This window comes from Ochotona princeps, chromosome 6 (genome assembly GCF_030435755.1).
Source record: "Ochotona princeps isolate mOchPri1 chromosome 6, mOchPri1.hap1, whole genome shotgun sequence".
Lineage (NCBI taxonomy): Eukaryota > Metazoa > Chordata > Mammalia > Lagomorpha > Ochotonidae > Ochotona > Ochotona princeps.
The window spans coordinates 73,664,422-73,686,216 of NC_080837.1; the positions used below are offsets into that span (position 1 = coordinate 73,664,422).

At 45.2% G+C, this 21,795-nt stretch overlaps 1 protein-coding gene and 1 non-coding gene across 2 annotated transcripts in view; both read right to left on the reverse strand.

The window, feature by feature from the left end:
• Positions 1–21,795, reverse strand: part of ARMH4 (armadillo like helical domain containing 4) — a 139,458-nt gene that overhangs the window by 54,024 nt on the left and 63,639 nt on the right. The window lies entirely within an intron of this gene.
• On the reverse strand, positions 537–646 carry LOC118759312 (U6 spliceosomal RNA). Its single transcript, XR_004996111.2, has one exon. It is a non-coding gene; the product is annotated as a U6 spliceosomal RNA (small nuclear RNA).

The following is a 21,795-nucleotide window of genomic DNA, read 5'->3' on the forward strand; positions in this document are numbered from 1 at the left end:
CACTTGCATTTATTTTGACATAAGTGATACAATATCATTCCTCTTTGTGCCCTAGTAACATTCTAGTGTGTGCATACATCAACACTTTCTTTAAATATTCATCTGATGATGGACACCCTGATTGATTCTATATTTTGGTTATTAAAAACAGTGCTGTTATAAATAATGGTACAGGCTGATACAACATGTTCATGTATTTTGGGTATATATCCAGAAGTGGAATTATGGGATCACAGAGCAAGTCTATTTCCAGCTTAACAAAAAAACTATTTGTTTATGTAAAAAGCAGAGTTACAGAGGAACAAACAGAGAGAGGTTTTCCATTGAATCCCCAAATGGGTGGGCCAGGATGAAGCCAGAAACCAGAATCTTCATTTGGGTTTCCCACATGAGTGCAGGGCCCCAAACACTTGGGCCATATTCCTCTGCTTTCCCAGGTACAACAGCCAGGAGCTGGGTCATAAGTGAAGCAACCAGGACTTGAACTAGAGGCATACAGATGTCGGTGTTGCAGGCAGCAGCCTAACTCACTACCCACAAACCTGGCTCTCTGCATTTAGATTTTGCATTTCACACTTGCACAAGAGCCATGCTAATCTTCACTGTATCATTCCCATTTTAGCACATGCGCTGCCGAAGTGAATACCTTACAGTTAGCTTTTAAAGAACTCTCAGAATGCTTTCCACAGTGGCTGCACTAATTTATTCTTGCCAGCAGTTACTAAGTTCATAAGTGTTTGCCTTTCTCTGCATGCATGCCAATGACTGTTACCACTTTGTCTTGTGGACTTTAGTCATTCTGTCAAGGGTGAGGTGACTACTCATTGTGGTTTCATTTACCTGATGGCTAGTGATGCTGAGTATCTTTTCAGATGATTTGTTGGTCATTTACATTTCTTCTTCTGAGAACCGTCTACTGACAGTCTTAAGTGCACTGTCTGTGCTTCGTTACTGGTTTTCTAAGTTGGTGATACACTCTAGAGCACATATTATTGAATAGGTAGCTCACAAATATTTTTCCCATTCTGTAGGTTGTCTCTTCACTCTGCTGACAATTTTCTTTGCTGTGCAGACACCCCTGACTTTGATAAGTCCCATTTGCTTGGTTCTACTTTTCCTCCTGTGATTTGAGGACTGTGTCCAAGAAGTTATGTCCTACACCAATGACTTGAAAATGCTTCCCCTATATTTTCTTACAGCCATTTAATAGCTTTGGATCTGAGTTGATTTTGAGTTGATTTTCACATATGGTGAGAGATAAGACTCTAATTTAATTTATATATGTATGTATATGCATATGTATATGTACATGTGTACACAGATATGTGTGTGTACATATATATAGTTTTACCAGAACCATTAAAGAGATTATCCCTATCAAATGTATGGTCTGAGCATTTTCGTCAAAAATAAGTTAACTGCAGCAGGTACGTGGATTAATTTTCGGGTTCTCTGTACATTCTACTGACCTATGTATTAACTGTTATGCTGGTACCATGCTGCTTTATTACTCTAGCTTTGTTGCATGCTTTGATGTCTCCTGTGATGCCTCCAGCTTGATTATTTTGCTCAGGATTGTCTTGGTTGTTCTTGGTCTTTTCTGATTCCACAGAAATTGCAGGGTTTTTTTCTAATTCTGTAAAGAATATTTGTGGTATTTTGACAGATTGCATTAAACCTGTAGATCATTATAAGACATATAGACAGCTTAATGATATTGACTCTTTCAATTCATGAGCAACGAATATCTTGTCTGTGTATATCCTTGATGATTCCTTTCATCAATGATTGATGATTTTCAATACATGAATCCTTCACGTCCTAGGTTAAATTTATTTCTAAATATTTAATTTTTTGTGGTTAGTATGAATGGGAATTTATTTCTTGATTTATCTTTCATTGAATTTATCATTAACATACTAGTATTTTTAACATTTACTTTATAATCTGATACTGCACTAAACTGGCTTAGGTTTTCCCACGTAAAACATCATGTCATCTACAAACATGGATATTTTGACTTTCTCTTTCCCAATTTTAATGCCTTTTATTTCTTTCTCCTCCCTAATTGCTCTTGCTAAAACTTCCACTACTATATTGAATAAGAACGGTGAAAGCTGCCCTGACTCCAGCCACCGTGTACACGTGGTGAGCTGTCCCTGGGCCTGCCTGGGCTCCAGGAGTTATCTGGGCTCCAAATGGCATGCTGGCCACCTGGCCGCGAGCTCTGAGGTTTGGTTCTTTGCTTGCTGCTTAGGTAGTTCCACGTTGAAGCCACTGTGCTTCTGGGTTGCAAATCAATCCTATAGATTCCTAACAACAGAGTAACTTGTCCTTTGAAGAACTTGCCATCACTGAACAATGCTGACCACCTTACTGCAGTCCATGCAAAACCTAAGACTCGAGGCTTGTCTAGCAGGACCATATCCTAATACCTGACATGATGATGGATCAGGAGACGAGTTACATTAGGCAGGCCATGACATTAACTAACACATGAGAGGACCATTTCCGGGGGTAGATTGTGTGGGGGATGTGTAGGCCAAACCCTGTGGAAATACTAGTCCCATGGGTTAGTTCAAGAATTGGGGTGGTGATGGACTAAGCTAGGTATGACTAAGGAGCCTACCATCACTCACAGGTTAAGGAACCAAAAACAGTCTGGGCTGGTCAAGGCAGCAGCACCAGAATGTGCATCCTAATTAGGGTGTGGGGTGGGCCAGGCTGCAACATTCACCAGCTCATACAAGGCCAAATGGAAGACCAGACTATGCTGGGCACTGGCCTAAAACCCACTGGCATGTATGAGAACTGGGTCTGGGAGTGGGTTAAGTGGAGGAACTTGGGAAACTCCCCTGGCAAGTCATAGTTCTCACTGGTGAACATGTGGTCCAGACCTGGCGATTGGACAAGCTGGGCAAAGTAGCTCCAATGGCTGGCCAATGTGTGAATTGGTAATGGAACGGGGTGTACCAGGAAGGACTGAGCAAACCTTAGCCCACAAGCAAAATTAGAAACCAGGATGGAGCACAGGTCATGCTGAGCTAGACTCTTACACCTACTGGTCCGCATGAGCCTGGGATGATAGGTCACAGCATCTAAGGCAAAGGCCAAGACAGGTGAGGGGCTATGCCAAGTTGAGCCAGAGCACCCACTGACATGCGTGCGATCTATGGCTGGGAACAGGCCCAGTTGGGGAGCTAAGGGGACACCCTAGGTGGGTGGAGGTTCCCAGTGAGAAACGCATGGGCTGGAATGGGGGCTGCGTTCTGATCTGGATACGGCTGCAGTTTCCCTTGGCACAAGTGTGGACTGGGACTGGATGCACCAAGCCGGGCCAGACTCCAACACCATCTGGTGTTCTGGAGGACCAGGGTAGATGTGGGATGGACTAGGCTAGGTCTCTACCCCTACCGAGCCATGTGTGAGCTGTATGTGGGAATGTTCGAGCCTTGGCTGGGCTGAAGCATCCAACAGCAAGAACCAGATTGGGTTGAAGGCCAGTCAGGAAAAGCCACTGTTCCTGCTAGGACAGGAGGTGAACTGAGTAGAGCTGGCTCATGGAACCCCTGATATGTGTAAAATCTGACACTGGGAGAGGTTCTGATGGAGGAGCCTGCGCAACACCTCTGGCAGGACAGAGTCCCTGCAGGTAAGTGCAAAAAGCACAATAAGGAACAGCCCAGAACAGGCCATGGAAAGGTACCCACTGGCATACATTTGGCATGGGTTGGGGGCAGACTAGGCTGAACCAGTTCACATCACCCACTGGTGAATCTGAGCACCAGAACAGAGTGTGGGTCGAACCAGGTTTGGTCGCATTAAAAACCAGTGCACATTACAGAATGCCAAGGTGAGATGACCTGTACCAATGTGGCTGCAGCACCCAACAGCACATGTGAGAACCAGGAAGCGAGGGAGCAAGGCTGGCAGGGGGAATGTGGTGGGTGGTGGAGGGCCAGTTCCCTTGCTGGACAGCTACTCTCACTGGAGAGCGTGGGTTGGGGTGGGGGCAGACCAGACTAGGCAAGGCTACAATACTTGTGCACCTCATGTGAGCTAGATCCAAGAAAAGCCAGGCTCAGCTAATTGTTCCTACTGGTACAAACTACAATTAGAGTGGGTGAGGGTTGGTTGGTATGCACATTTTTAAACAAATTGGGTTTGGCACCTGAATGTCTGATTGATGTCTGCCTGTGTTTCTGTTAGGATGTACAAGGCACTGGCTTGGGCCAAGGAGCTAAGTAAAGAGATGCTTGTGTTTGGAGTAGGAAAGCATCAGACTTCATATTGCATCTATCCTACAAGTTCATTTAACCCCGCCTAGGTTATGTTATGTTGGTCATATACTTGATTGGTTTGAGACCCTGAAGGAAAAGCAACGTTTCTTTTTTTAGTTTAATGTCTAAGTAAGGCTTCTAGATTGATGGTGGTTGTGATCCTCAGATGGTTGAGGGATCCTGGATCCTGAATGTGTTCATTGTGACGTTGTTGTCTGGGATGCAGCTACTGGGAGCAGGAGGGAGAGTGTGTGGGAGACATGCCTATTAAGGTGTGGGCTCTCAAGTCACACATCACTCTGACAATATTTCTTTCAATACACTCAGCCACTGTGCCACTACTAACTGCAAAAGACTAGCAAACTGTGATCAGACTTGGCTCTCTTGCTATAGAAGGAGAGGATAGTGGATTTTAATGGACAACTAATAGGCTTTGCCTTAGAGCCTAACCTAACCAGCACTGGCCAGCAGGAGGGAGTGCTCAGGGGGAGCTATGAGGTATGATACTGACAATCAGAATGCTGGTTTTGGATATTGTTTCAGAGAGAGACTTGCATTATGACCTTGACCAAAGTGCCTGACCCTTAGCAGCTGTATCTATGCTGTGAAGGACAACCTGCAACTGCAAATCTCCAAGGTTCCATCTAGTCATGTGAAGTCTTGCCTGAAGCTCCCCCACTACGTCAGAGGTTGCCTTTCTCCTAAGGCAGCCCTTCACTGTGCATTATATGACACATAACTATGCTGTTTGGTGTGAGGTTTAACATTGTGTTAATGCTTGACCTTTGTAAAGGAACAAGTATGATAATAGAATATTTGGCAGATATCAGAAGGTCAAAAATTATTTAAACGTAGGTGGGTGGCTCAGTTCACTAATGTGAGTCACTGAGGGCTCTTTGAGGAAGGGTGTTTAGATTTGAGGTATTGTGCAGGTTTCTTTAGGAATGAGACAGAGCTGAAGGTAGCCACTGACGTCTTTTCTGGGCTCAGATTTTATGACTCTGTAACTCAGCAACTCTTTCTAAGTTGGGAGGAATTCCATCTTCATTCTTTCTAATGGCATTCTGTCTAATAGTTCTTTTATTATTATATTTTGCAACCAAGTTAAACTTCTGAGTAAAAGTGTCCATCTTTGCCAGTGGCTTCTGCAAGGTCAACTTAATGCACATTAAGCTCTAAGGGAGAACGTCCTTCCCTCTATGAATAGAGCTGTATTTTTAAATCCTTTAGCATTTCAGGCCACGGTCTGAGTACTTAGAAGATACTAAGAGGCAGGACCATGTAGTTTGTTGAGCATTTGAATCATGCTTTCTAGATTTAAATTAAAAACAAATCCCTCAGAGATTCACCTTAAAAAAAAAAAAAAAAAAAAGATTTAAAGCCGGATATACAGAGAGGAGGAGAGACAGAGAGGAAAATCTTCCATCCGATGTTTCACTCCCCAAGTGAGCCGCAACGGGCCGGTGTGTGCTGATCCGATGCCGGGAACCAGAAACCTCTCCCGGGTCTCCCACGTGGGTGCAGGGTCCCAAGGCTTTGGGCCATCCCCGACTGCTTTCCCAGGCCACAAGCAGAGAGCTGGATGGGAAGTGGAGCTGCCGGGATTAGAACTGGCGCCCATATGCGATCCCGGGGCGTTCAAGGCGAGGACTTCAGCTGCTAGGCCACGCCGCCGGGCCCAGAGGTTCACTTTTTTTTTTTTTTTTTAAAGATTTATTCATTTTATTACAGCCAGATAGATACAGAGGAGAGACAGAGAGGAAGATCTTCTGTCTGATGATTCACTCCCCAAGTGAGCCGCAACGGGCCGATGCGCGCCGATCCGATGCCCGGAACCTGGAACCTCTTCTGGGTCTCCCACGCGGGTGCAGTGTCCCAATGCATTGGGCCGTCCTCAACTGCTTTCCCAGGCCACAAGCAGGGAGCTGGATGGGAAGTGGAGCTTCCGGGATTAGAACCGGCGCCCATATGGGATCCCGGGGCTTTCAAGGCGAGGACTTTAGCCGCTAGGCCATGCCGCCGGGCCCCAGAGGTTCACTTTTAAAACAGTGTACTACATATTCTAGAAAAATCTGAGTCCCAGTTTTGAAGTTGGCCTCCCTCAAATTAATTACTGGTGGGAAGCCACTGAATATCAAATACATAAAGCAAGTGTATCTCCAAACTTCATAGAGCATCAGGGTCATTTGAAAAGACCATCTGGTTTTGTTTTTGAATTGGTGGGTGAGGAGATACTTGAGACTGCCTGAGATGAGAAGAGCTCCCAGACAAGACCTTGATGTTGCTGACCTGTGGACTCAGCTTTGAGGAATGTACAGCACATTTCCTGTTCCTCTGGCATTTTCCAAATTTAAAATCACGTAGAAAAGATCATACATCATGATCAAGTGGTATTTATCCCAGAGATGCAAGGGTGGTTCAACATTTGCAAATCAATAAACATCATAAATCACACCAACAGATTAAGGAATAAAAGCCATATGGTCATCTCAGGAGATGCAAAGAAAGCATTTGGTAAGATTCAATAGCCCTTTATAATTAAAAAATGAAACTCCATAAGTTAGGTTTAAAGGGAACTTGCTTCAAAGTAATAAAGACTGTATGACAAACAGCCAAACCTGAAAAAGTTTCCCCTCAGATCTGGAAATGTCAACTTTCACTATTCTCAGTTAATGTAGACAGGAGTGTCAGCTTTCACCGTTCTTTTTCTTTTTCATTTTTTAAATTATATTTTTGACAATCTTTACATAGTTAACTAGGGTAAAAAGGTTCAAGGGCTACAGGAAAATGGGTAAGACTGTTAGTTCTGTATTGTTTCCTTCATAAGTCTGAGGTAAAGGGCGATTTTAAGGGAGAAGCCCCACCCAGTCTCCCACCCATCCCAGGCCCCTATGTGGGGCATGCTCCGAGGGTCTTGCTCAAGTGTTTTGATAGTTGAGCAGTTATGAATTGCTGCCAATCTCGCCTTTCCAAGCACAATGAGGTCGCTGCAGAATCCACTGATTGACACAGTCCCCCTTACAGTCTCCGTTTGCCCAGTTTTCAACTGCCAATATGTAGCTGAGGTGGTTGATTGACTTGTTCTGTACTCTGTCTTTTCATGGTTAGGGCTCTGAGTCTGGCAGTTCGATTGGGGAGATCCCCAAAGAAACTTTGTCTGAGGTGATCCTAGACCAGATTCTTGTGTGTACTAGCAAGTACAGGGCCCGGCACAGTCCATCGCCCTGATCAGCTGGTGGTTGCAATTGCTGGGTCAGTGCTGTTTCCAGCCCTGTCTTCCACATGAACCAATGGGTGTTGCAGTCCAGCCTGGTTCTGCCCAGTACACACTCGGCCCTCACATAAACCAGTGGGAGCTGCAGCCTAGTCGGAGCGACCCACAATAACCCCCACCAGGCCCGCGCCCTGCCCTGGTTTGCCAGTATGTATAGCAGACTAGTCCAGTCTGACCCACATCCCATTTGGCTCTCATACATGTCAATGGGCATTGAAGACTAGTTCCACCTAACCAGCTCAATTATCCAGCCCACCCACATGCTGTTGGGTGTCTCGCTGTCTAGCCACTCCAGCCCCTGTACTAATTTTCGTGCCCTCCCGTGGAAGTGGTAACCCAAGAGGGAGGAGTCCACTATTTCCCTCCCTGGCCGTTCCCACTCCCGGATTATGCACTCTCCACGTGGTTTTGTGGTTTAACTTGAGAGAATTAACCCCCAGTGCCAGCCCCTGCCAGCTGATGCTGCGGCAAAGACCAAAGACCAAAGAACCCTCACCCACTCTAACTGTAGTTTGTACCAGCAGGCAGGGCCTGGGCCCACCCTGTTCTCCAGATGTGAAAATGTGGTATTTATATACTATGAAATACTACCGAGCTATAAAAATGAATAAAATCTTGTGTTCTGCAACTAAATGCGTAGTAAAATAAGCCTGTCCCAAAAAGACAAATACATGTTTTCTCTGATTAGTGATCACTAGCAGGCAGAATACCAAAAAAACACTAATTTTTAGGGACAAGATGACATTCTAGAATTTGATTATTGTGCTCAGGCTTTGTTTACACTCCTGAGGAATAGCAGTTTTAATTTTCTACTTGCTATGTGCTGATATCTTTACCTATTGCAGTATTAGCCTGTAATTATGAAGTGAAATGAAAGCGTGTTATTGTAAAAATTTTTTTAAACAGGAATACAAAAAGAGGGTGGCTGGGAAACATAGGCAGCAGGAGGGGTGGAGTGGGAGGTATCACTGTACTCCTAAATCTGTGAAATCTGTTCACATTATATGAATATATTTTTAAAATAAAATAAATATTATGGTTAGCTGGTTATTAAAAGAAAGAAACCAAGGGTTGCTTAGTCCTGGATAAAAAGAGCCTTGGACAAAAGCTGAAACAAGTAACATAAAATAAGCTGAATATGGGCCTGGCACGGTAGCCTAGCAGCTAAAGTCCTCACCTTGCATGCACCAGGATCCCACATGGGTGCCGGTTCATATCCTGGCTGCTCTACTTCCCATCTAGCAACTTGCTTATGGCCTGGGAAAGCAGGCAAGGGTGGCCCAAAGCCTTGGGATCCTGCACCTGCAAGGGAGACCCAGAAGAAGCTCCTGGCTTCAGATCAGCTCAGCTCCGGCTGCTGCAGCCACTCAGGGAGTAAATCAGCGGATAGAAGATCTTCCTCTCTGTCTCTCTTCCTTTGTATATCTGAATTTCCAATAAAAACAAATAAATCTTTTTTAAAAAATAAGTTGAATATGCTTAAAACTCAAATCCATGAGTTCCAGAATGCTCTGGGTTAATTATCCTTTTCCTGTTCAAATCTAGCTGTTTGACTACCTGTTCCACCACTGTTTTCCACTGCAGGTTTGCTCAGAAAAGTGTAAAATTTTAAAAGCCTGGGAATGCTAAAACATAGACCACAGAATAGAAAGATGGGACACAGGAAGAGGCCCTATGAACTCCTCAAAGAGATGGTGAATCCTACAGCAGCAACCTTAAGGCTGAGTGTGTGCTGAGAAATGTACAAAGGACAGACACTTCCAAGTGGTACAGATAACCCATCGTAAAGACACTGGGAGAAGGGTATAGCAATCCCCAGGAGATGGCTACACTAACACGGGGCACGGCTGAGCCTTCTGAGGAAAAGAAGGCGGCATAAAACACGAGAAAGGCCCTTTTGGTGCTTCAGATTTCCCAGGGTATGTATAAACTTGGGGTGTGATGCTTGTAGTCAACCCTCTGCAAACCAGATAGTACAGCACTTTGCCGACCACTTGGTCCAAGCTTGTGCAGTGAGACCACTGTGAAAAGCAGAGAAATACTTCGCAGGAATCTGCAAGGATGCTAAATCCCATCAGTGAGTGAGCTCTAATTTTAAGATCAGCATTAAGAACCAGTCCCTTCCATTAAGGATACATGCCCAAGGTCTAAGAATATAGATTCAGAACGTGCCTTCAACCACAGCTTGTAGCTAGAGCTCCAAATGAACTATTGGAAATGGCTCCACTAATGCTTCCTACTAATCATTTCAAAAATACCTTGTAAATACCAATTCACACCACATCACTCAGCACAAATACACCACCGAAAGCCCTGAGAAGCACTAACTCTCTCTGCGCAGACTGTTTATGGGGAGTTAATGACTGCTGGAGTCTGTGGACTCTGCCCAGAGCCAGTGGTTATTAATACATAGGGGAAAAATGTGATACTCTGGTTCATCTTTTCAGAGGTAGCACATCCTTTGATGTGTGCAGAATACAAAACCCTGAATGCTGATATTTCTGAACACACTTGTGGACTCTTCTGTTAAGAGCTTCAGATTCCCAGAGACTGCAAGCTCTGTAACAGATGTCGGGTGGATGCTTACAGTGTTAAGCCACGTTGTCAACACACAGACAACAACGTAACAGGCAATAAATACCCCTGCATCTTCACACCAGCTCACTGGATTAGAGTCTGTGTTAATCAATACCAGATTCCTTTTTTGAGTCTGATGAATATGAACCCAATTTAACTTTTGCTGCCACTTTTCAAAGCTATATTTTATTCACTATTTCATTTGTCTGCCTGCATTGAAAAGACTAATTCATCTCCAGGGTTCCCTTCACAGGGTAGTAAAAGCAGCATTAACGAGCCAGCTTTGCTGTTGCTGGCTCATAACTCTTTGTCACAAATGGATAATAGCTTGTTCTTGGCTTTGTACCCCCACTGCACTAATTTGCCTCTTTAGCCTAACTCTGTAGAACTGGCAGAAGACGATTTACTCCTAATAATTTTCGAAAGGCTTATTTAAAAGGCAGAGTTACAGAAACAGGAGGAGAGAGACACAGAGAATCTTCTATCTGCTGGTTCATTCTGCAAATGGCTACAGCAACCAGGGCTGAGCCAAGTCAGAGCCAGGTGCCCGGAGCTTCTTCTGGGTCTCCCACATGAATCAAGAGTCCAAGCACTTTCCGTCATCTTCAGCTGTTTCTGAGGTTTATCAACAGAGAGGTGGGTCAGAAGTGGAGCAGCTGGGACTTGAACCATCACCCATTTGGGATCCCAACACTGCAGACAGACGCTGCTATACAACGATGCCAGCCCCTGGTCCTAATTTTAACAAATAAATAGACCACCTCAGCAAAGCCCAACTAAGATGGGGCAGGAGTATAAATATTGTAAAACCATTTGCCCCTCAATAATTGACAGTCCTCCCAAACAGCAATTGGACCACAAGACATTGGAGAGTATGTGAACCTTAGACACTGATAATGATGACAAGGAATAATTAGGTACCTGTGACGTTGATAACTATTGAGCTGTACCCAATGAATATTTAGAGATATAAAAATAAGACCCTGCACCCGCGTGGGAGACCCGGAAGGGGTTCCAGGTTCCCGGCTTCGGATCGGCGTGCATCGGCCCGTTGCAGCTCACTTGCAGGGTGAATCATCGGAGGGAGGATCTTCCTCTCTGTCTCTCCTCCTTTGTGTATATCTGGCTGTAATAAAATGAATAAATCTTTAAAAAAAAATAAGACAGCCGTACACAGCATGTCTCAGTACTTCTCAGGGGAACAGCATTGTTGTATAGCAGGTAAAGCCACCATCCACAATGCCAGCTTCCCATATGGGTACTGGTTCATGTCCTGGCTGCTCCACTTCCAATCCAGCTTCCTGCTAACGGCCTGGGAAAACCAGCAGAGGATGGCCCTAGTAATTGGGCTCCTGCTACCCCCTTGGGATACCCAGATGAAGCTTCTGACCCCTGGCTTCAGCCCGGCTCAGCCCTGAGTATATGTTGTGTTTCAATCCCATGCCGTTTCTCCATGACATGTATGGCCAGGGAATGCTCAGGAAAGAGTCTGGCTCTGCCTTTTCAGCCACTGGACTCTAGCTGACTCCATCCAGGCATCCAAAATCTCCTCAATGCGGATCAACTGTCCAGTGTAGAATCCTTTGTAAACTTGTGTTCATGGCACAGGCCCAAAATACTATCATTTTATATCATTCCTTGCTCCCAGGTATTCCAGTCCACAAAATCTGGCAAAACCCCCCTCCTACTGATAACAACCACATCTAGATTCCCCAGTGCCTTGTTCAGCCCACCTCATTGGCTGCCGTAGAACCAATCATTTCTGACATCAGGACTGAAACTGATGTTTTCTGGTTCTCCTGTTCCCTCCCCCCTAGAAAGTCAGATTCTGATCCACTGCCTTCCTCAAGACAAGATGCTTCTGAGAGCAGAAGCCAAAACAACAGGATCTGGCGCCCACTGAACAGAAGACTGGAGATACAAAACAAAACAAAACAAATGTCAAACACGCTCCAATTTGCCAGTGGGTGAGGCTGTTCACATATTTGAGTCTTCATGAGAAGTTGCTGATGGACAGAAAAGCATTGCTGCTGCATCAACTTGAGATGAATGATTCTCTTTGGAGCTGTGGTGGGCACACTAAATGCACAGCGCACACGGCAGTCTTTAACTGCAGAGAGGGTGATCAGAGAACGAGCCCAAGGTGGGAGTGAATGCTGGAATCCAGCCTGGCTGGGCCATCAGCTCCTGTGACTCATTTACTCCTCCGACCTAGTGAAGTAGCTTTATCAAAGATACGTCACTTTTATCCCCACTTAATCAAAGAGATGAAACTAGGGTTCACAAAGGTTGTCTTCCAAATCTCTCACTTAACAAATGCCAAGCCGAAAACAGCCCAGATTTGTTGGATTACAACGCTTGAGCTCAATTCCTCAACTATCTTACTTCCTGAGAGAACTTTCGTAAAAGCAGATGCCAACAGCAGGGAAGACAATCAAATGACAAAGGAATATAGGATCCGGGGAGAACACAGTGGCCAGTAGAGTCCAAAGCCGCAAAGTCCGGCGATGGAAGAACCAACAAACAGACAGTGGCAAATGGTGGGAATGAGTGCGTGCTACGAGGCAGCCATATCCCAGGTACTATGCTAAGTGTTGTAGCTGTGTTAACTCTTTCCATCCCTACAGCAGCCCCCAGACACAGGCCCATTCTAGTGATAAACATAAGGCACAGAGAGGTTAAGAGATCTAAGTCTACACAGCTAGCGCAAGCGAGATGTGGACTTGAACTCAGGCAATCTAGCTTCAGAGTCTGGAAAGTCACCGCCTTCTGGGTGATCAGGGTGTCCTTGCCCAGCAAGGACAGTTTCACTTCTAGGCAATGAACACTTGGCTATGAAGCGATGGAGAGAAGGAAAGCAAAAGCTGGGGCAAAGCAGGTGAGTGTATTACTTCCCCAAGGCTGTCACAGCACACCACAAACTGGGCAGCTGAAAGCAACACACATTTATTTCCTCAGTCTTGAGAAGTTCAAGTCTGAAACCATGGAGCTGGCAGGGCTGAACTCCCTGCAGAACCTCCAGTGAAAGACGGTTCCCTGCCTCTTCCAGGCTCTGGCAGTTCCAGACAGCATTTGGCTTGTCGTGACATAACGCCAATCTCTGCCCCTGTCTTAACACAGCCTCCTTACTCTGTGTCCGTGTCCAAACCTCCCTGTTCTCATGGGGACACCAGGCACGTAGGAATAGGGCCCATCCTAATGAGCCCATGGTTAAGTTGATTACATCTGCAGAGACTCTATTTCTAAAAAAAAAAAAAAGGTCAAGTTCATATTTACTGAGGGGCACGGCCTCTCCCTATCTTCCTGGGTTAGAGGGGGCACAGTTCAACCCATAACTGCACCCCTGGGTTCTGGGTTGGGGGGTCCTGTGGGGAAAGGGGTTAAAGATTGGAAAGATTATTCATAAGCTCTATTAAAATATCTTTAAGGATCAGTAGGCAGGCCATAGTTCTTTCCAAATAAGCAGAAAATTTGATTATCTGCATCCCAAGGAAGGCTTGCCAGGTCTGGCCTATCATTTTTGATATTCTGCTTTGATTTAATGAGTCAGGGAAGGACACAGCCTCCTAGCCTTTGCCAGGAACATCCTGGTACTGTCATCCATCACAGCTTCCCAGCTCATGTCTGCCCTAATCAATAAGAAAGCAACACCAATGCCCACATCAAGCTGCACGGCTAACTTTCAATCACACAGACTGACAGTGGCACACAGTTGTGTAAACACTAAAACTAACAAACAAGAGCTTTCTACCAGACTGGAACGTGGTCTGAATTTTTCCTGATATTTCCCTTAGAAAATTGGAAACATGGCTTGCAACCTCTCTGCTTATAGCAAATGTAGGTAGTCACACCGGAAGGCAGCTTGGAAATAGCCAGATGGGAAAAGAGAAGGCAAACTGGAAATAAATGAATGCTGTAAACATTATACACAGCCTTTTAAAAGATATTTTTCTTATTTTCCATGATACATTTTGTATCCCCCACCTTGAACCAAGAATTAGAAGTGTTCACTGTTAACAATTGGCTGATACAACATGAAAAACACAAGTACAACTTTAGCCTAAGCATTCCCAGTACTAGACTAATCACATTTGCCACTGACAATATGCATATGTTCATTAACTCCTTCCAAAGGATTTCTTCCAAGGCTAACAATGTAGCATTGTGGGTTGAGCTCCCACCTTCAATGCCAGCATCATCTGCGGATGCTGGTTTGAATCTCAGTTATTCCACTTCCAACACAGCTCCCTATAATGTGGAAAAACAGGAAGCAGCTCCAGTCTCCTGACTTCTAGCTTTGGCCTTGCCCACTCCAGCCACTGTAGCCACTTGAAGAGTGAATAGGAAGATGGAAATGTGGCTCCCCCTCTCTCTAACTCTACCTTTCAAACAAATACAACGAATCTTTAAAAAAAAATCCACTCCTTACTGACTCGTTCCTGATTAGCTTAGCATAGCATCATTATATGAGTGGAAATTTAGTTATAACTCTAAACGGAAACATGAACAAAGGATGAACACTTGGTCAATAGCTGTTTGAATGTTCCTAATGCCTTGAGACACCCTTGACCTTCCTTGTCTCTGTTATTTTAATTCATAATCATTGGGCTAGTGTTGTGGTACAGCAAATTGTCACCACTTGAGATAATGGCATCCCATATGAATGCCAACTCAAGTGCTGGATTTAATGCCTCCAATCCAGCTTCAAAGTGATGCTTCCGGGAAGGCAGCAGATGACAGACCACATATTTGAATCCCTGTTACTCACATGGGAGACCATGTTGGAGCTCTCAGCACCCACCTTCAGCCTAGCCCAGAAATGGCTGTGGTGGCCATTTGAGGAGTGAACCAATGGAGAGAAGCTCTCTCTGTGCATGTGTGCACGTGTTTGTCACTCTATTACTCTGCCCTCCTCACCCCCGTCACTACACCTTTCAGATAGACAGCTTCTTAAAAGTTCATAACTACGTTATTTACTAAGTAGAGATGACACAGTCCCAGCAAAAGACAACATTCTTAAGCACCAAAAATATTCTTAAAACACACATCTAGGTAGCTTAGTGGCTGTGGTCCTCGCCTTGCATGCACCAGGATCCCACAAGGCCCCGGCTCGAGTCCCCCATTTTCCATCCAGCTCCTTGCTTGTGGCCTAGGAAAGCAGTACAGCATGGCCCAAAGCCTTGGGACCCTGCACCCCTGTGGGAGACCCAGAAGAGCTCCTGGCTCCTGGCTTCAGATCAGCTCAGCTCCAGCTGTTGCGGGTGGTGAGTCAGAAGAAGGAAGATCTTTCTGTCTCTCCTTCTCTCTGTAAAACTAACTTTCCAATCAAGATAAATATAAATCTTAAAAAGAAACACACACAGCTACTTCTAACAAATGAATGATGTTCTATTGAACCAGCAAATCAAACACCATCATTTATTCCAACAGTAATGCTAAAGCTTGAGATTTTTTAAAAAACAATTGTTGCCTACAATTGCCATCAAAGTATCTCAAACAATCCTTCCTTCGAATGCATAAAATTTACAAAATTACTTTTACCGCCTGTCATCTATGTGATATTGTACTGGATGTCATTAACTTTCTGAAATATTCAAGAGCAAATAAGAGCAAAATGAGACAAATGATACTGTTGATCAAACAGGGTAACGCCATTTGAGACCAAAAACCTTTCAGAAGAACAACATCCTGCTCTTCAGTCAAGGCATATTTCATTCCTTATAAGACCAGTAATGTACTCTGGTTGGCCAGCATCCTGATGCAGCAGGCTCAGCACACCTTCAGTGCTGGCATCCCACAGGACCGGCGGAGTCTCAGCTACTCTGTTTCACATGCAGCTCCTGCTGATGCACTGCGAAGAGGAAGATGGAATTCTTGGGCCTCTGCCCTCAGGTAGGAGACCACAAACATGCAGAAAATCCCACAGTCCCTCTACTTCCCTAAAAGGCCTTTCCCACATCAAGGAGGCAAATTCACCAGGCTACCACACAAGGGTACCCCTGCACCAACCTTCCATCTCCCATCACTTCTTCCCTTCTATCTCTCATTCAGTGAATGATGAAGACTTCTCTGCAAAGAGGACTTCCTGGTATAGAAATGGCACATCTGTGGCCCACTAATGGCAGTGATCTTTTCTATGTCTTTAAGATGCTCGAGTTGGCAGTGGCAATGCTATCACCCTGGCCTAAAGGTGATCCTTTACTATGGACCTTCTGGATGAAAGGAGAGGGCCACAGCCTGTCGTGTGACTGCTCCAAGAGAGACGCTGAGGTCAGCACAGCTAGTCTGTGTCCCCAATCAGGTCCCAAGGTCCTCCTAGGTATCTGAAATGCCCTTCAGGGTGGCAACCAGATCCAAGGGAAAAGCAGGACTGGAGGCTGACCTAGCATCCACAAGTCTGAGAAATAAAAACACACAATGGAGTCAAGGGTAGGTGTAGGAGACAAGGGGAGCCCAGCAGGATCTCAAAGACACTAGAGAGAGCGCAGCCCGAGGAATGCAGACTGCTGCTGAAGGCTCCACAGCCCCTGCAAGTGCTCAATGTTCTCGATCACGAGGTCCTTCAAGTCCTGACATCGGCCCAGGATGAGGTAGGGAGCCGGAAACAGCCACAAAGTACCACACAGCAGCTGCTCACGTGCTATTACACATGCTCACCACTAATCATCAGGCTGCTTTCTTTCATCTCAACAATGTGAAGTCCCAAGGCGGGGAAGTCCTGCCCCAGCAGCCCCTCTAGAAGACTGGGGCTCTGGTGCCTCTGAACAGCTGCCAGCACAGAAGAGCTGGCTTCAAGTCGACAGGACAACCAGCACCTTTCCAGCTAGCTCGTTCCCATGGTCTGCTGAGCAGCTGCCATGAGCAGCTGAGGGCCTATGTGGACACTACAGCAGCACCAAGCCTAGCCTCCTTATCTAGCCCACTTAGCTGGCTGGCATCTCTGAACACTAGACACTGTCCATGTTTAACCTCCAATGCAAGGTTGTGGGCTCAGGGCCTTCTTTTGGTATCCTTTGCCATAACAATGCAGGTCCTACAAAGTGGGGAACCTTGGCATCCTATGCCTTGTTTTTTGTTTGTTTGCTTGATAATGTTTACATAGTTGATTAGAGCACAAAGGGTCAAGGGCTACAGGAAAGTGGGTAAGACCACTGTTTCCACATTCTCTCTCTCTCTCTATCTCTTTTTCTGTATCTGGGGTAAGGGGGAAGATTAAGGGAGAAGCCCCACCCCAGCCTCCCACCCATCCCAGGATCCCCAACATGGGGCATGCTCTGAGGGCGCTGCTCAAGTGGTTTTAATAGTTCAACAATTCTGAATTGCTGCCAAACTCGCCATTCCAAGCACGACGAGTCTCTACAGAATCCACTGCTATGCCTTGCTCTTAACAGTATTTCCTCTCCAGAAGCTTTTCTACCCTTGTTGAGAGTCTTGCTCAGTCAACGATTTCACATGAAATGATCACTAATTTCAAGGACTCTCCACACAACTCTACCATGTCCACTACATACTTATGTGGGAGGCAATTCTGGTATCGCTGTCTCAGCGTCTACGAACATGTGAAGATTGTTTTAGCTCTACCTCCACATGCCAATGGAGAAAGCCAACCTTACTCTTCACAGTTACCTTTGAGGGCAGCAGGGAACCAGAGCAGGCAAACCCATCACAACACCAAACATCTAGTGATTGCCAGGGCTGGGCAAGGTGTGACTGCTCACAAGGTTTTCCTGTAGCATGATGAACTAGATAGAGGTGATTGTTGCAAAATACTGTGAATGTATTAAATGTCACAGATTTTGCACCTTAAAATAATTCATTGCTAGCTTTACGTCACATAAGATTTACCTCAATCTACAAAGTTTTAATATTTCAGAAAAGTTAACAGGGTCCTAGAATCCATGAAGACTCTGAAGAACTAAGAATATTTTTTAATACACAAAGGATGAATGACATGGTCACTTTTCCATAAGGAGAAATCAAAAGCAATGATACTACATACTGCTTCCAATTACGGAATCTCGAGGACCTAAGAGGTCACTGATAGGGCGATTTATCACTGATGTGCACATTACACACTGATTGCAAGACATTATTTTATGTCTGATTCTCATGATTCTAGAAATGTCAGCATGTAAAAGCCATTTGTATAGAATCAAAGGAAAATACTGTCACAAATAAACTAAACAAGAAGATTCCTTTACTATCCTAATCTCCAGTGTAACCTAAAATGCTCCCACAAAAAAGTCAACTTGGGGGAAAATGACTAGAAAAAGGACTGGAAGATAACAGACCACCTGACCACAGCGAGAAGAGAGATTGTAGGTGGGTTTGCTCATCTTTAAATACTTCCTGAAAGTGGTAGGCTGGGGTCTCCTCTCCTCTTAGCAATCTTCCCCTGGTTGGAAGAAGGTCTTCGCTCCTCAAGCGTCATCATTACACTGTGCGAGGTGACAACAACAGTAGGGGTTTGTGTGTTCAAGCAGATGCTTCACTCGGAAAGCTTTATTCTTTTATTCAACAAGTATTTCAGGAGGGCCTGTTGCAAGCCAGGTTTTGTTGTAGGTTCCGGTGAGGCAACTAGAAATAAACACCCTATCCCTGTGCAGCGTCCAACCTAGTGGGGAGGAGAAGGACCTGCTAAACTCAGATATGCAAAACAGGACACGGTGGCTGGTTCACTAGAACAGCAAGATGGGGTGGTAAAAGAGGAAAAGGGAAGGAAGACCAAGTGAGAAGGACCTCTGAGGGCCCAGCAAAGGAGAGTCGGCAAAGCCAGAAAGGGAACACATAGCAAAGGGGAGCCACATCACTCTACCTTTTTCAGGCCTTGGAGTGACTCTGTGCTCTGCTCTAAATAAGGGCTCTTTCTGATGGCAGGCAGAGCAAAGGCCTACCCAGCTGTGCCTGGGCACAACGCCAGGTCAATATATTTCACACAATTTTGTCTTGCTTCCTTGCTTTCTTGAACATATACTGTTTCTTAGGCAGAATAAACAAACAAAAATGGGGAAAATCAACTAATACTAACCCCTGCTGTACTTCTTTCAACCAACTAAGCAGGTGCTTTTAGAAAATGGTGAGTCACCATCTGTAAAAGCAATCACTTTATAAACTCATGTAAGCTAAGAACTCCCAAGAGAAGCCGAAATTTCACTTCAATAAGGCAAAGAGTGTCACGTTTCTCTTTGGAAAATGCTGGCTCCTTCTGATTCCTAATGGATGGAGTGTCACTGAGACATCATTTAAGTGGCCTGAATGATGTTTCCTATCAAGATGACAATGGGTAGGTGTTAGGGGACTGAGAAGACACAAGAATGTGAGTCGAGCAGATACTGAAAGAGATCTTGCAGAGGCCATTAGCTCTTTTGATTATCCACGCCCCTGAAAATATCTTACTATGTCTGCAAATTGGTTACAACTTTCCCCATAGGGTAATGACGGAGCGGATTATCATTCTTTGGCAGCCCACTCCCCACAAAAGCATTAGTGGCTGATGTTTTCGCATTAACGCTTCCACATGACGTCTGACGTACCAAGCGCTACTCACTGGCTAAAGTGCCTACACTTGAGGTTTGTTACAGTCTAGAATAATACCATGCTGTTCCCTTCAGAACAGGATATCACCATGTTCATCATGATTGAACAGCACCACCTGCTAGCCTTCATGACGCCTGACAATTCACTCGTGTCAGAAAGAGCCTCCCGATTTTTCTGAGAAACACAGACGGAGATTGCAGAGAATCAGGAAAAGAGACAAGTCATGTTAACCAACCACTCTTGTTCCTCAGCTAGGGAGCAAAAACATCACCAGGAAACGGATCCATCCTTTGAATGTGAGGCAAAATAACCAAAATAAAGTTACCAACCCTTACAGCTGAAACAGACCTCTAACAACCCTGTCCAAGATCCCCTGGCCATCAGGTCGAGACGGACCTGAAGATGTCAAAGATTTACCTGAAAAACAAGCAAGCCAGTTGGAACTTCCAAATTTCTTCTTTCCAGAATAACTCCAATTTCCAATGAGATGAAAAACATTGCTATAACCACTTCCATCTACACTGCACGGGTCTTCAAAGAGACCACAGAAAATGTGTATTATGAAAAAAACTATGCATAGGTTTCAAAAATTCTGTACACCAAATTTATCTTGCAGTTCCACTTTTTTTGGTAAGTCTTCTGAAGTACTGTAGTATATACACAGCATCCATTCACTCATTTATGTCAGACAACAACAATCTCAGACAAAAGTCCAAGAGATGTATTACACACTGTCATTGATCATAGGGTACATCAGGATGAACAAGGCATTTCTCATTCTTGTAATTCTCAATCTTGTAAGTCAAGTCACAAATAGAATATAGCACTATGGGGGCCTGACACGGTGGCCTGGCAGCTAAAGTCCTCACCTTGAACATGCCAGGATCCCATATGGGTGCCGGTTCTAATCCCGGCAGCTCCACTTCCCATCCACCTCCCTGCTTGTGGCCTGGGAAAGCAGTCGAGGATGGCCCAAAGCCTTGGGACCCTGCACCTGCGTGGGAGACCTGCAGGAGGTTCCTGGTTCCCAGCTTCGGATCGGCACACACCAGCCGTTGCGGCTCACTTGGGGAGTGAATCATCGGACGGAAGATCTTCCCCTCTGTCTCTCCTCCTCTCTGTATATCTGACTTACAAATGAATCTTTAAAAAAAAAAAAAGAATATAGCACTGTGGTCAAAAGTCTGTAGAAGTGCAAACAAGGAAAGACTCAACTGGGGAGAATTCTCCACTAGTAGGATGACTTTGGCATCAGACAGGGATTCCAGAAGGGCATTCCACAAAGAGGCAAGGGACAAGCAAGAGAGGGAATTCCTGACCCAGAGATCTGGATTAGCAACATGAAAGAACATTTCTTTCACACTCAGATTGAGAAGAGTTAGTGTGACAGGGACATGAAGTACAGAACAATAAGAGAAGAGGTGGCAGAAGGTAAGGTTACAAGAAAGTAGCTAGAAGGCCAAAATCGGCAGAGTTTCAAAAAGACACACAAAGCAAATTTTCTCCTATAGGTAAATAAGGTGGCCAATGAAGAGTTCCAAACAGAAGTATGTTCTTATTCAAGCTGATTGTCACATAAAAATCCTGACGTAACACCTTCTCCTCCCATGTTTAGTGCTCAGGAGACACCACAGCTGTGCTTTAGAACGATGCCTTAGCTAGCAGTGTAGACTAGCAGGGCAAGAGACTGCACGAAAAAGGGCGGGAAGAGAGGCCCCTGAGCTGGCCAGGGGAAGATGTGATGTTGACTTAGGGCCACAGGGTAGCAAACAAGGATGAATCTGCCAGTCACCTAGGAGACAAGGAGTGGCACCTCATTGGTGCCCAGATGTGGGAAGCAAGAGAAAGCAAGCTTGAGATGACATTGAGTTCCAACTCAATGAGTGCTTGGTCCCATGGGGTTTGGGGCCTTTATCAGCTCAAACCTGGGGGAGAAGCTGATAGCACGGAATCACAAGGGGGAGGGGAAGACTTGACTAGGAGATGGCCCCCTCCTCCTGAGACTCAGGAAGGAAGACGGTCCAGGTACACTGGAGGAGAAAAGACACCAAAACTGCATGTGTCCCTGGTATCACCCCAAGGCTGCTTTACGGACAGCGGAAAGCACTAAAGGCACGGAGTAATGAA